This window comes from Grammomys surdaster, unplaced genomic scaffold (assembly GCF_004785775.1).
Source record: "Grammomys surdaster isolate TR1022 unplaced genomic scaffold, NIH_TR_1.0 315, whole genome shotgun sequence".
In the NCBI taxonomy this organism is placed as follows: domain Eukaryota; kingdom Metazoa; phylum Chordata; class Mammalia; order Rodentia; family Muridae; genus Grammomys; species Grammomys surdaster.
Genome location: NW_021604734.1, coordinates 1,113,448 through 1,128,164, shown reverse-complemented (window position 1 = coordinate 1,128,164; position 14,717 = coordinate 1,113,448). Strand labels below are relative to the sequence as shown.

The following is a 14,717-nucleotide window of genomic DNA, read 5'->3' as shown; positions in this document are numbered from 1 at the left end:
TATATATATATATATATATATATATATATATATATATATAGTTTGTGAATGTTTGGTTAACATTTTCTTTATTAAGAAATTAATTTTCTCTAGAAAGATTTAAACATTCTTCTATATCTGCCACCCTGTCTTAAATGTAGCATTTAATACTACCTGTTGCAATACTCCAAACTCTAGGTACCCTAAACCACAAAGGATTATTTCTTACTGAAGTAAACTCCAGTACATCCCGTTTCAGTAGCCTGGCTCACTGTGGAGCTTTACCATTTGGAGCCTGTGACATCACCAGGATAGAAGAGATTTGATGGTTCAAACTGGTTCTTAGTGTCTCCATCCACGTGACACCAGCACAGTAGCCTGAACTAGCCACACACTTTGACGAAACTTTTATAGAGCCTGACAGCTATAGAAAGAAGCTCAGAATTTAGTAAATATTAACTGAATTACTGTGCCATAAGCAAGAACAGTGATAAGAAATGCAATGCAGAAACTCAAGTTGATGCATCAGGTTGATATTGGACCCTAGAAACAAGTCATGTAGAAGATCTGAGAGGACTTCTCTGATGATACAAGGAGAGCCTAGCAGTCCCTGATCCTTGGCATCCAGCCCTGTTTTCTCTATAAAGTTCCCAGAATAGGAAGAGCAATAGAATATTCACATACCTTCTAATATTCCTCAGTTCTTCCATCATATAGTCTGAGTTAGGACACTCTCCAGACATCCAACCACGTTGATAGGAAGCCTATCATCTTCTATCCCCAGGCTCAGAATATCAAGAACTTGATGCTAAAGAAGTATGCCACACAACTAATGTTATCTATGTTGATTAAGGTTATGTCAGTTCAAGATGTGACTAGAACTCTACAGTGAGTTCTCCTACACTGCATCTCAGGTGCTCCCCAGGAACTGAGCAAGTAATGGTCTCTAAGAAAGAGATGTCAGGCTTATGCAGTGGGCTAATCCTTTGTCATTTTAATTTAGGAGACAAAAAAATGAGATTCAGAGGGAGTGACAGGAGTATCGGTGTGTGTGAACTGTAAATACCAAAGCCAGACTAGGAGCCCAGGGTCTATCCAGTGCTAATCCAGTGCAAAGGGTTTGGATCAGGTCATGCCCAGAACTAGCTCCCATTCTCTCCAATGCTTTCTTTGCAAATGTCAAAATTCTATCCTCTGTCCATGGGGAAGGAAATGATGGACAGCCAGGCCACTCTGCTAACAGTCCCTGCAGTGTCAGCCCTAGGCTAGTAATACATAGCAACAAATGCATGCTTAAGTCAAGCAGGAATCAGCATCATGATGAGGATGATCGGGGGCCTCTGATGGAATAATTGCTTCCCTGTATGTTGTTGAAGAGGTTCAGGTTGCTGGTACCCAGACTAGAAACTGCAGCCTACACACAGGAATTGAAGGGAGAGGTAACGGGCACAGGAATGGAGCTTTCAACACCCAATGATGCCTGAGTAGCTGAGATACTGTTCAGGAAAGTTCACACCTCTTTAAACACTGTCTGTACCATTTGAGCAAGAAAATGTCAAAATAGCGTTGTACCATGAGCCCGCTCTGAATCCTGCCAGGAGGGAGTTATCTACATGCTCTTGAGAAACCATAATCAGACTGCATTTGTAAAAAACCTTTGTTAAGCAGTCGCAAACATGGTTTAGTCTTTCAACATGATAGCATCTGGGCAGTCCATGCCACTAAAGGGACAGTACAATTGTAATTTCATTTTCAGGAAACCTCACAACCCCCAGTATGGAGGACATTGCAAGATTCCTGAGGCTTCAGTGAGCTGTTACATTGCCTCACAGGAAAAATGGTTTAACTTTCAATTATGTCTTCTGCATAGAATGCTTATGGTCACATCTTGTCCCTTAATCATAATGGAAGAAAAACCAATCCCACTCATCCCAATTAGCCAAGTGCATTGTTTAACAGTCCCCTGTGTGTCATGGAATCTATGTTCCCTTAAACAGGGTAACAACTGTTGAGATTTGATAAAAATTTTCCACTCGTGTTATTGGATTTTAGTACAAACAGGTTCCTGGATTGCTATGGTTCAACTCCCCCGGTTTCCAAATTTAAATGGTCCAAATATAATAAGCATCAAATACAAATAATAGTAAACTTTGAATATTTCATCTTTCCTCCAGCTGGTGGCCCTCAGCTAAGATATTCATTATCCATATTTAGAAATAGTAGCTGCAAATAGTCACACCAGTGTCCTGGAGACAACTAGGTTCGGCAATGTACCGTGTGGCTGAGCAATACTGTTTGTTGTGTTAGCAGGACTAAGTATATTTGGACTTGTATCTTCAACTTCCTTTTGGTTCCATCAGAATGGAATTCCATGGTAAACCCAAGAGCAACAGCAATATTAATGTCCTAAAATAGTGATTCTGAAGTTTATAACCCTTTCTTCAATGATCATAAAATTTGAATGTCCTTTTAAAGTCATTAAAATAAAAATGAAATTAATAAAAGAGCATAGACATCATGAAGTTTTATAATTAGGCAAATTATCTCACCCTTCCAATAATCTTACTATACACCTGAATTGGTCATTCTATATCACTCCCCTCACAGAGCTCTTGTTCAGGAAGATGGTCCCTCTGGGTAGTTAAAGCTACTGTGCTGTTTGTGTGATATTTATTGATTGAATTATTTTTATTGATGTTCAGTTTTTACTGATACTAATATTGATCCTTGGTAGATAAAGCTATCCATCCAGTGCTGTCTGGGTAGAGAAATTGTGTTAAAGATACACAGTGGAGCACTATTCAGCCATGAAGAAATCATGTCAACAGCGGGAAAATATGTGGAGATGAATATCATCATGGTAAGTAAATCAATCCAGTTCCAGAAAAAAGAACTATCACATTTTCTCTTATACACAGACTATGTGGAGGAAGGGAGACATCATTTAAGTAGAAGGGAATTATAAATGAAGAAAAGAGGAATGTGAGTGGGGACAAACAAAATGTGCGAAAATACTACAGGTATGAAAATGTTACAATGAGCCTGATTATTCTTATAAGTAATATGCACACAAAAAGAAAACAAAGAAACCAGAGTACCTTTTAAAACAAGGCACAGAAGACAGAAGAGGAAAGAAGTTGTCTTTGTTAATCAAGGATTTCTGGGGAATGCTGTCCTCTGTGGCACTGTGCCTCCTCTGGGTTACATTAATCTGTTAATGATATTTAAGTGCAAAATATTCTCATGCAAACATCAAAATAATTGGAACCAGTGTTCCTTAACTTATATAAAATTCCAAAGTAAATATTTGATAGGCTAAAAGCCAAAGATCAGTAAGATCTCTACATCATTAGAGTTAAAATGATGTACAATAGTGATACACACAGAAGAGTATAGCTTGATGGGTTTTGATACTTGTAAACCCTGTGAGATCATCTCTAAGGTCAGAATCCATCACCCCAAGTCTGTTTCCTCATCCCTCCCTACCTGGTCCTTATCTCCAGCCAGGCAATCATACATCTGCCTCCTATTTGCATTTTCTGGAGGCTAACACAAATGGAGTCTATCAGTCATGTGATTCAGACTGCCTTTATTCACTAAACACAACTATTCTGAATTCTTACAAATAGCTCATTCTTTCATTTATAAACTATTAATCCAGTATATGCCAAAGTATGTTTATCTAGTCACCTGCTGATGTACATGTCAGTTATTCCTGGCTTAGAGTTATTGCAAATAAAGTGGTCATGACTATGCATGGATGATCTTCCTGTGTCTGTATGCTTTCAGTGTCTGGGTAAACACTGAGGAGTGGAAGGGTGGGATTATCTGGCATGTATGCGCATGTTTAGGAAAGTGTGTATGCAGGGAAGTGCCCGTATTTGCTAAACTGTTTGTATCACTTATATTTCTAACAATAATGCCTCAGTTTTAGCTCTGCATTTTGTCCAGGGTGGCAAGTATCTTCAAAATTAGTTATTCTAATAGTAACAAAGCACAGCATTTTATTTTTAAAATTGCATTTCCTTACTAACAAATTATATGAGATAGTTTTCCATGGACTGATTTGCTATTCCTACATCTACTTTAAAAAAAAAAAAGATTTATTCATTTAATGTATGTGAATACACTGTTGCTATCTTCAGACACACCAAAGGAGGGCACTAGATCCCATTATAGATGGTTATGAGCCGCCATATGGCTGCTGGGAATTGAACTCAGGACCTCTGGAAAAGCAGTCAGTGCTCTTAACTGCTGAGCCAACTCTCCAGACCCCTATACTTTATGAAACATCATTCAAAACCTCTTCCTGTTTTTAAGTGCATAGTTTGTATTCTTTTTGCTGAGTGGTAAAAAGTTATTTTTCTATTGTACACAGCTGTTCTTCATTTAAATATCACTTAAAATATCTTTTCTCACTTTATGACTTGTTCTCTGTTGTTCCATTAGTAGTGTCTTTTTGTTTACTTCTTCCTGGATTTTTGAGTCAAGGGTCTCATGTAACCTATATTAGCTTCCTATAACCAAGCATGACCTCCCAGCTCCATCTCGTGGGAGCTAGAACTTTAGACATTAGTCACCATGCCTAGTTTATACAGTCCTGGGATTAAATTCAGGGCTTTGTAAATGCTAAGAAAATACTCTACCTACCAAACTACATTTCTAGCCATTAATAGTGTCTTTGAGGAAATATGAGTTTTAAGTTTTGATAAAGTCTAATTTATCTTTTTTTGCTCATTTATGGAGCATATGTTTGATATAATGTCTAAGCTATCTTTGTCACTCCAATAAAAGAGGCTTTTCTCCAATGATTTTCCTCAGAAATTTGTACATATCTGTGATTTTCTCTTGGTATAATGTTCATTTACAGTTTATGTCTTCTATGATGTTATACATATATACATATAATGCATGTGTATATTATAATATATATACAAACATATATAATCAAATGAGTATATGTGAATATAAGTGGATATATGCTCAATTGTTCTAGTGCCTTTTATGGAAATTTGTTTTGTCCAACAAGTTGCCTTTGTATTTTTCTGTAAATCAACTATCATATGCATGATTTACAATCCGTTTCCAACTTTTCTTTTTTACATAGTCTTTCTGCACAGTGCCAACACTACATGTTTTGACAGTTGTATCATTTTAATAAATATTTATACCAGATAGTCTTAGTCTTCCAATGTTGTTATTTTCCAAGATTGTCTTTGACTAGTCTAGAACATTTATATTGAATATGAAACTTAGGGCCACACTATCAATTTCTATTAAAAAATGACATAGTAGTGAATAAAATTTGAATAGAATTACTTAAGTATGTAGATCAATATGAGAAAAATTTCCATTAAAATAATATTACATTTTAGACTGATAAATACAGCATTTAATTTCATTTGTCAAAATACATGTTGTATCAGATATATTCCTAAGTATTTTTTATGCTATTTTAAATGATATAATTTTAAGTTTTGATTTTCAACTGTTAAGACAAATAAGTAACTGACTCATTTATAATGATGCTTTATTCTATAATCTTGCTAAAATGCCTAACTACAGTGTTCTTTTCTTTGGAGAAATGGGTTATTTAGACAGGTTGGCCTCAAAATCACAATGTTCCTGTCTCCTCCTGTAAATTCTGGGGTTATAGATATGAACAGCCATATTCACAAATTTTATAATCTGTTTTGTGGAGATATCATCAGTCTATGTGGATGATGGTGTTCTCCAAAAATAGCAAAACTGTCACTTCTTTGTTTCCAATCTGTACTAGACTCAAATTTTTAAAAGCAAACCTCTTTGTACTGATTATAATTTTGCTAGCATTTTTAGTGAGAGCATGCTGAATCTACCAGTTGGACAAGGGAAAAATAAATAGACAAACAGACAAACAAAAACCGCCTCTGAAAAAAATTAAAGTGAACTGAAACAACAACAAAAATACCATTAATTTCATTTTGTGTTTACCAACTACTGGATATGGTACCTGCCCAGAAATGTGGTTGAGAGACTCAATGATATTGAATTTTCCTTTCCCAGCAGGCATCAATTGTAGGCAGCTTCTTGGTTAAGGGTGGGAACCCATGTCCACGTCCCACTCTCAGTGCTGGGACTTTGTCTGCCAAGAACCTGTTTTATGTGTGCGGCCACTGTCTCTATGAATTACATATGCATCAGCCATGTTCTGTCTGCCAGATACTGTTGCCCTGGAGTTTCCTCTTCCAGTTAGATTCCTGAGCCTTGAGGGGAGGAGTTTGATAGCTTTTAATTATCTACCATTATTTTATTCTATTTATAAGTATTTTGGTTTTTGGTTTGCTGTAGCTGAGTTTCTTAGAAATAACTTGACCTTTTGGTGGATTGTAAGTAAAATATGCTAAGCATGTTCAGAACAGCTTTTAGTCTACGGCTAATTTTTCCTCACTGGTGATGCAAATTCCTTCTGTGTGCTGAGCCAGTTTTCAGTGAATGACAAGTTCTCTAGTTCAGTTGTGAGAATACACCTTCCCAGCTCTGTGGCTGAGGATTTCGCACTTAATTTTTGTTTCTCTGTCCCAGCCTCACCTCTCCAGTATGCTGTCCTATCATCTCCAACTGATTTGTTCCTCAGCGCCATCTCTCCAACTTGGGGAGTCTTCTGAGATCTATCTGGCTTTTGATTCACTGGCCCACATCATGGAAGCTCTCTTCAAGAAGGTAGCCTGGGCCCAAATCATTTGTTTCCCATCACTCAAGAACTATTAACCCTCATATATGGATTAATTATGTCAAGACTACTTTTGTGTGTTTCGTAGTTTTCTGCTTATACAATGAGGTAAGGCAAGACTTTTCCCTGACACCATCTTCACAGCCCTAATTTTAAAAAGAATTGGAAACAGTCAGGCAGTGGTGGCTCACACCTTTAATCCCAGTCCTCAGGAGGCAGACGCAGGCAGACCTCCATGTTCCAGGCCAGCCTGGTCTACATAGTGAGTCTCAAGACAGGCAGGGCTATGCACAAAAAAAAAATGGAAATATTATTGCTACTTTAGAATTTATATTTTTTCTGTTTGTCCGAGATAAATCTTGATGGTCAGAAATGGCCTTTGCTTCAGGAAAGAAACAAGTCTATCTTGCAAGGGTAGCATCAGGATGGTACAGGGATCGTTGTGTGCCCTTAACATCATTTATGCTGTGAGCTTATATTAACTCTCTTCACCACTGTGTCTATAGTGGAGATACCATTTGCTTATTTACTTATTCATTTATTTATTTATTTATTTATTTATTTATGTGATCAAGATGAAAGAAAGGAGACATAATTGCCATTGAAGGTAAAGCAACAATGTACCTTATATATAATATTTGATATATAGGATACATCTTCAACATTATTTGTCTTAATAACATGTTTATATATAGTGTAGATAATTATGCACCCCAAATTAGCAATTATCTCACAAAGAGTAAAAATTTCTGATCATGCTCTGAAACCCTAATCGAACCTCCAAGAAGAAAATTTTTTAGAGTACCATAGAGATTGTTTCAAGTACTTCCCAAATCCAAAGAAATGCATACCTCTTTATGTATGTGAAACATAACTCTAAATAGAGTTTGAAGGTTCAGAATAAATGGTAATCAATATGTATCTCTCCTAATGTGTTTCCTAACCTAGTTGCTATTTTACCAAAACTCACCCAATTGTCAGATCCAGCGACTGTCATTACTACTAATGTTTTCTGTTCATTTGCTTGTTTTCTTCTACACATAGCTTCTTTGAAATATTTAAACTCCTGAAAACTTGCTTTCTTTCAATCCTTTCCATTTCCTGCTCCAGTAATTTATTTATCTGTCATCTAGATTATTATTAAAATGTAATTATGGATGGCAGGTAGTGATTGGTGCAGTGAAACAGGCGACCACCAAAACAGGCAAATCGGTATGACTCGCTTGAAAGAAATATTCCCATCTTAATATGTTGTTCCTGTGATTAATGAGGAGAGTAAACTCAAATCATGTTCCTATTTTAGACTCATTTTATTCAATAAAGAATTGCATCTCACAGTGTTCAGAATAAATGAATCACTAAACGACTTGAAGTGCTGTTTCTCATTCAGGGAGAGGAAGGGTGATTGCCTTGTGTTTACTCTCACAAACACTTTTCATAATACACAACAGAAGACAAAAATATTGAGGAAACAAGTTGCACAAGAGTGAAAATTTTCCCCTGACCAGACGGCTCTGTTTATTCTCCTGCTGTGATCCATCAGCAAACAGCTGTTCCTTGGTCTCCTCAGATAAGAATTCTCTCAGCACAGCATGTTGAAGAAAGAAGAGACTCATTCTTTTTTTTTTTTCAGTTTTGTAAAGCTATGGCAGGAATATGATTCATAATTACTTCCTCCATATCACATACATTTTTTTCTTCATATATGTGTTTTGATGGTCATTATTGAACCAAATTCCCAATCCAGCTCTTCTATCATTACCAGAATAGCAAGAAAATGAGAATTTGCATTACAAGCATATTGAGTAAGGTACAAACATTTAAAAATACTAAATCTTAAGTTCATGTAGTTTTTTTAAAAAAAATTTAAGAAATATACTTTATTCTCTAAGTCAAAATTTATCAAAAGGCTTAAAAGTGAAAATGCTGGTAAAAAAAAACTCATGATAAAAAAAATGCCTAAATTAAAATATATATACAAATTAAATAGCATTCTACTTAAAAGTAACCTATAGGTTCAGTATTATTTATTCTTTTTAAAACATACTATGATCAGTTGCTGCTGCTGACGATAAATAAGTACCATGCATTTTTGTTGCGTTATAATGAATCCACACATGACTGAAATGGCTTATCAGCACAATTTACAATTACAGAACTTTGTAGACCTCAGAGAGTGTGGCACTGACATGTTTATCTTGTGAGGAAAATATGATCTAGGAAATTAATATTTTTAATGTGGGAAGGAGACTAATAGAAGCCATGAGTACTGCAGAGAAGTAAATTAGTTTTGCTTTGGAGGCTTATTTATAATTCATTTAGCAAAAATTGTGCAATTCGTGGATTAATTCCTTGGAGGACAGGATTAAAATTCCTCATGTGGAACCTGTTTGACTTGGAGAATTGAATCTTTTTAAATAATGTCCCTAGGGAGAATGTATCCAAATTTCATTACTAATCCCAAAGTTAATCCTAAAATGATTGAAATGTGCAACGAGAGTGACATTAATTAGCACTCCATGGTGTATGCTATTTTTTCTTTTGTTTTATACATGCAAATCACTGTTTCCACTTTGGCAATTAAAACATCTCATGAACATTTTTCACTCAAAATATTTTGGTCACCTATCATGGGGCATAAACAGCAAAAGATGTCAAAGATCAACAATGACTGAAATGTCGTCAGCATCTTATACTTTATTGTGTATAAACGTAAAACTTCCTAAATAACAGGGAGACAGAAAAGTTAAGAACATGCAGAGTAAAAACGGAACCACCTCCATCCATTCAGATACTAGAGCTGCCTGCTATTTTCAGATTGAAATTTTCCTGTATAATGTTATCTTAGTTAGGGTTTCATTGCCTTAGTTATACCATGGCCATAGCAACTCTTATAAAGGCAAACAATTCCTTAGGGCTAGCTTACAGTTTCAGAGGTTCAGGCAGAATAGGAGGAGCCAAGAGTTCTACATCTTGATCTGAAGGCAGTCAGGAATAGACTGTCTTTTGCAGGCAATCAGGAGGATGGTCTGGGTCACACTGGCCAGATCTGACCATATATATGAGACCTCAAAGCCCTACCTCCACAGTGACACACTTCCTCTAACATAATGCCACACCTCCTAAAGAGTGCCAATTCCCATGGGCTACACATATTAAAACCACCACAAATGTCATTATCTAGTAAAAGGTAACTATCTACAAAAAATGGAAGAATCTACAAAGCTACACAAAAAAAAAAGCAAAAGAATCTCTTCTCGATCTATCCCTAGGCTCAGAAAATAATGAATCTAATGCCTGGTACAAAACTCTATGACAAGAATGTAAAACCTATTGGTATCAAAAATCTTGTCACAGAGAAAGAGATTGTTTTGTTCTATGGTATTAAGTTTGGCCTACAGTTGTCTAAATGTGTATTAAGGTTGGTTTGAAGCTGTCCCCAAACACAATGAACTGTAAGCTTACTCAGTGTGTAAACAGTCCATTGCCTAATCAATTCCAACTAGTTACACCTCCTTCAGTCACAATCAGCAAATGCCTATACCCTAGCTGGATAAATCAAACTGGGTGAGGGATACCCAACTGGACTGTTTCTAAACCTCCCTTCCTTTTTCGATCCCTTCCATTTCCATGGCTATAAACAATGTGTTTGTGTGGGTAGAGGTTGGCATGTTGAATTATTCTAGAACCATAAAGAAATCATGAAGGTCTGCAAAGGCAGATTTATTGTAGCTGTCTCTAACAGCCATAGTCTGGGTTGGTAGAGTGTGTGGTAGCCTGGAATTGGCAGCTTCTGGAATTGACCACTTCTAGGTAACATAAATGCATCAGAGTTATGTGCAGTGACTACTGACATACAAAAGTGCAGTCTGGAGGGAACTTAGACAAACGTGAATTATTCCACTGCTTTTACAAATAGAACAAGGATATGGATGATGTAGTATCCAACTTTTACTGGAGAAATGGAAGCTGAGCATCATTGCTGTGTGTGGTGTATAGTGTGTACAGGGCATGTTGAAGATTATGTGAAGTAGCAATCAAAAACTGCAAAAGATATGTCACTGTCAACCTTTCCAATGTCTCAGTAAGTCTTAAGAAGACAAGGATAGGAAAAGAATGATGTTGTAAGTGGAACTGGATTTCATGCGAAAATTTGTCAAGGGTCTGAGCCTCCCCTAGTGACTGAATATTTGGCCAAAAAGACTTACTCCATATAGATACAAAAATCACTAGTTTCTTTATTAGTCAATCAATGCATGGGCACTATGCAATTCAAGTTTTTTTTTTCCAAAGAGAGAGAGAAATACAACCAAAGGAAATTCAATCTTTATAAAATATTATCTGATAGTTTTAGCTGACCCTAAGATAACATCTGAACTGTAAATAAAATATCCAATAAAAAAATACAAAAAGAAAGGAAGAAAGAAAGAAAGAAAGGAAGGAAGGAAGGAAGGAAGGAAGGAAGGAAGGAAGGAAGGAAGGAAACTTGCAAACAGCCAAGCCCATCTTCAACAACTTCAACAGAAAGTTGAGGTCTAAGAATAGGCCATCACTGAAATCGAAATAGACAGAAGACTACAGAGAACCACATCTGAATTCTGATTACCCAAAGCAGGCTATTTGAATGGCAGTCTGGACAAACTGTTGGAGTCTAGGAATGAGTACAAGAATGAGAAAGTACTTCAGAAGTCTCAACAACTGTTTATACACAAGAACCCAAAGAAATCTCCTTGTGATTGTGGACAAGAAGGAATGGCATAACCACTTTTGAGATATACACAGAATGTCCTTCCCTACAAGAGGAAGAGATTTTACTAGAGCACTATTTACACACACAGAGGGAAGGGCACTTGCCTTACTCTAGTATCCATAACCTTCCTATCTCGTCTATTTAGAAGAAAAGGAGAAGTTCTAATTTCTGTGGGGATGCCCCACTGATGAAAAACAATGATAACTACTTTTACTTAGTCTTTTCCAGAACAATCCAATAAAACTAGATATCAACCTCAAAATATCAACCCAAAATAATAACAATATTGGAAACACAAAGGTTCTAAATAACCAATTATGTTATTTAAAAGTAGAGGAATTACATACCTATTTAGTAATCCAAAAAACATTCATTATCATATCAGTTATCTACATTGGGATATGTCATAATCAATATGTCAAATGTGTTTATTAATCATAAAAGATATTAGCAAGTAGCTTGAACACTTGAATAATCTTTTGATTAGCAGAATACCTGATGAAAGAGTCTCACATATATGGTTATTATGCTGATTATGGTTTAATATTTCTTTTACATATTGTTAAATAATATCTACTATTTTCTTATGGCCAGCAGGAATTGTGTCTGTGTGTGCCCACACAACTCATTTCAGTATCGCCAATACATGGAAATCTTGCTAGTTTGTTGGCAAAACAGTTTTAGTGGTAGAAAAATAATACTTCTTGGTCTCAAAGCACAAAACAGCCTAAGGGGTGATTTTTGAATGTGTGTCTCTTTGAAGATTAGTTTTGACATTTCCCCTTTCTTCTAAGCTTATTTTTTATAATTTTGATTTTATGAGAAAAACTATGCCGTTTAAATTTTCAAACATTTACATATATTCTGATCTTTTGGGTTCTAGTTTTCCTCTGGAGACTATGTGTTGTGATTTTTTAAAACTTTTTACTGATTCTTTTTGAGTTTCCCATCATGCACCCTAGTCCTGCTCATCTCCCCACCCCCTCAGACCCAACTTCTGCCTCTTGCAACCTCCTCCAAATAAAAATATACAAGGAAACAAAACAAACAAAAAGCATAGAAAATATCTCATCGTGGAAGCTCTCATATGTCACAGTGTGTCCCACAGTCTATCCCTTTGTCCGACACTTCACTTGCAAATGTTGACTACAGTAAGTCATTGGTCTGGTTCCAGGTCTCTGGCTTCTGCAACACTATCAATACTGGATCCTCACTGGTACTCCTCTCAGTTATCCCTGTGTCATGGAGATCCTGTAGCTTTGGATCAGCAGCACTGGCCCTTTCAGGCATCCTAACCATTCACAGATGATATAGATTTGGAGGACCAACACAGAGCCCTAGATCTGGGCCTGGATGGTAGCTGAGCTGGCCAGTGGCTCTCCTTTATCCTCAACACCAGGGTTAGCTCTCCATCACTGCTCCAGCTAGGCCACCCAATGCTGCCATCAGCAGGAGGCAGGATCCCCTCTCTTGCTTCAAGTTCAGCTCACCACACCCACATCTCCAGATCCAGCTCCACCATGCTACCCATTCAAGGTGTGGGGCCCACTCACCCAATTTCTGCAGCCTGTGAGGAGCTGGCTCACCTGTGCCTTTGCCATTAGGGTCAGCGCTACGGTGTTGCCCAGGCAAGGTGCAGGGCCTGCTCTCCCGAGTGCTACAGCCAAGCCAATGAGGGAGTAGGGCTAATTCTCTCACACTCATGTCTTCAGAGACAACTCTCCAAACTATCACAGGTGATGAGGTACAAGGGAGGGGGAAAGCATCCTCCCACCCCCACCCCCACCCCAACACCACCTCAAGGCCAATAAATGGTTGGGTTAGCTCTTCCAATCTCTTACCCTTAAGAGCCAGCTCACTTATGTCCCCCAACCAACTAGGGCCAATTCTATTATGCTCTCCAACTGGTGAAGAGCAGGGCTAGCTATCCTATTCTCATGACCCTGGGGGCAGCTTTCCTGACTGCCAGACATAACTTAGGGGGAAGTCACCTCTGCAGTTGTCCCACCCCATGGCAAACAGTGGCAGAGTTAGATCTCACACCCATAGTTTCAGCTCCTCCATACTCGTACCACCAAGGCTAGCTCACCTTGCTGCCTGGACGAGGCACAGACTCTGCTCTTTTCAGTGCTGCATCAGTGAGAGATGGAGCCAGCTCTCCAGAGCACCACAGCCTGTGAGGACTGGGACCAACTCTGCACAGCCCCTAGACATCCACGTAGTCCTCAGCAGTTGCCCCAATCAGTGATATCACCATGTTCGCTAGTGGTATTGCGCCACAGACATCTATGTCACTGTATAATCAAGGATCCAGACCTAGTCCTCAGCAGCAGCTCAGGCTGGGATCTCACCATGGCCCTAGGTAGCAGGGCTGGCCACTCACAACAGGCTACTCTTGAGTCTCCAGTTCCATCTCTCTCCATAATACTCAAGTTATTCTCCATCTCGTTCTCTCCCATCTGTCCATGACATATTTGAACATTGTGGTGACCCCCTCTGCAAGCTGGTCACATGGCTTGCGGGAGGGCAGAGGACCGATGACATCTTACATCTGTGCTACATGGCATGATGGCAAGCAGGTATCTATGGAACCTTGTGCCTTGCACTGGAGGACAGGTCTGTAGATGGCATGGTTGTCAGCAAATCTCTGTCTTTCTCCTTCCATACTATGCTATGGGGGTGGGGCTCTGTGTGTCTATGGCCCTCCAATGCAGTGGGGAGGAGGGCAGGTCTTTGGGCACCTTTGCCCTCCCACACCACAGGACATGGTAAAAGGCAGGTCCCTGTCTTCTTCCTCACACGCTGAACTACATGGATTTTATTTTGTTTTATTTGATTTGAGTTTTATGAGTCCTAGGTATAAAACAGCTTTGGTCACCAGGCCAGGTATCAAATTAGGATGAACAAAGGGCTGCCCTCTGCTCTGCCCCTGACCGATATAAGAACACCACCAAAAACAAGGTGTCTCTTTCTGCGTTGCTGGGAAATAATTGCTTTGTTTTACCAAAGGAATGTAAGATGTCTGGTAGCTTTGAGCAATGCCTTTTCCCTTCAGAGGAGTTCAGGCCCTAACTGAAGCATCTCTTCTTTCTCTTATTGTCAGGTTTTTGTTTCTTCATTTGTTGCTATTTACAGGTTTTTCCCTCTTTATTCCACTTATTGGGAGATTTGCTTAACCCATCTTTCAGCCCACTGTTGAAGGTTTACTTCCCTCTCTTATATGTTTGCTTTTCCTGTGATGTTTCTAGTTTACCCTCTCATTTTCCTACAGGTACC

The 14,717-nt window shown here is 38.1% G+C and overlaps 1 non-coding gene across 1 annotated transcript; it reads right to left on the bottom strand.

Moving 5' to 3' along the window:
- Nucleotides 1-14,285: 14,285 nt before the first annotated feature.
- LOC114629741 lies at nucleotides 14,286-14,428 on the bottom strand. The gene has a single exon (XR_003712718.1). It is a non-coding gene; the product is annotated as a small nucleolar RNA SNORA48 (small nucleolar RNA).
- Between the last annotated feature and the right edge of the window lie 289 nt (nucleotides 14,429-14,717).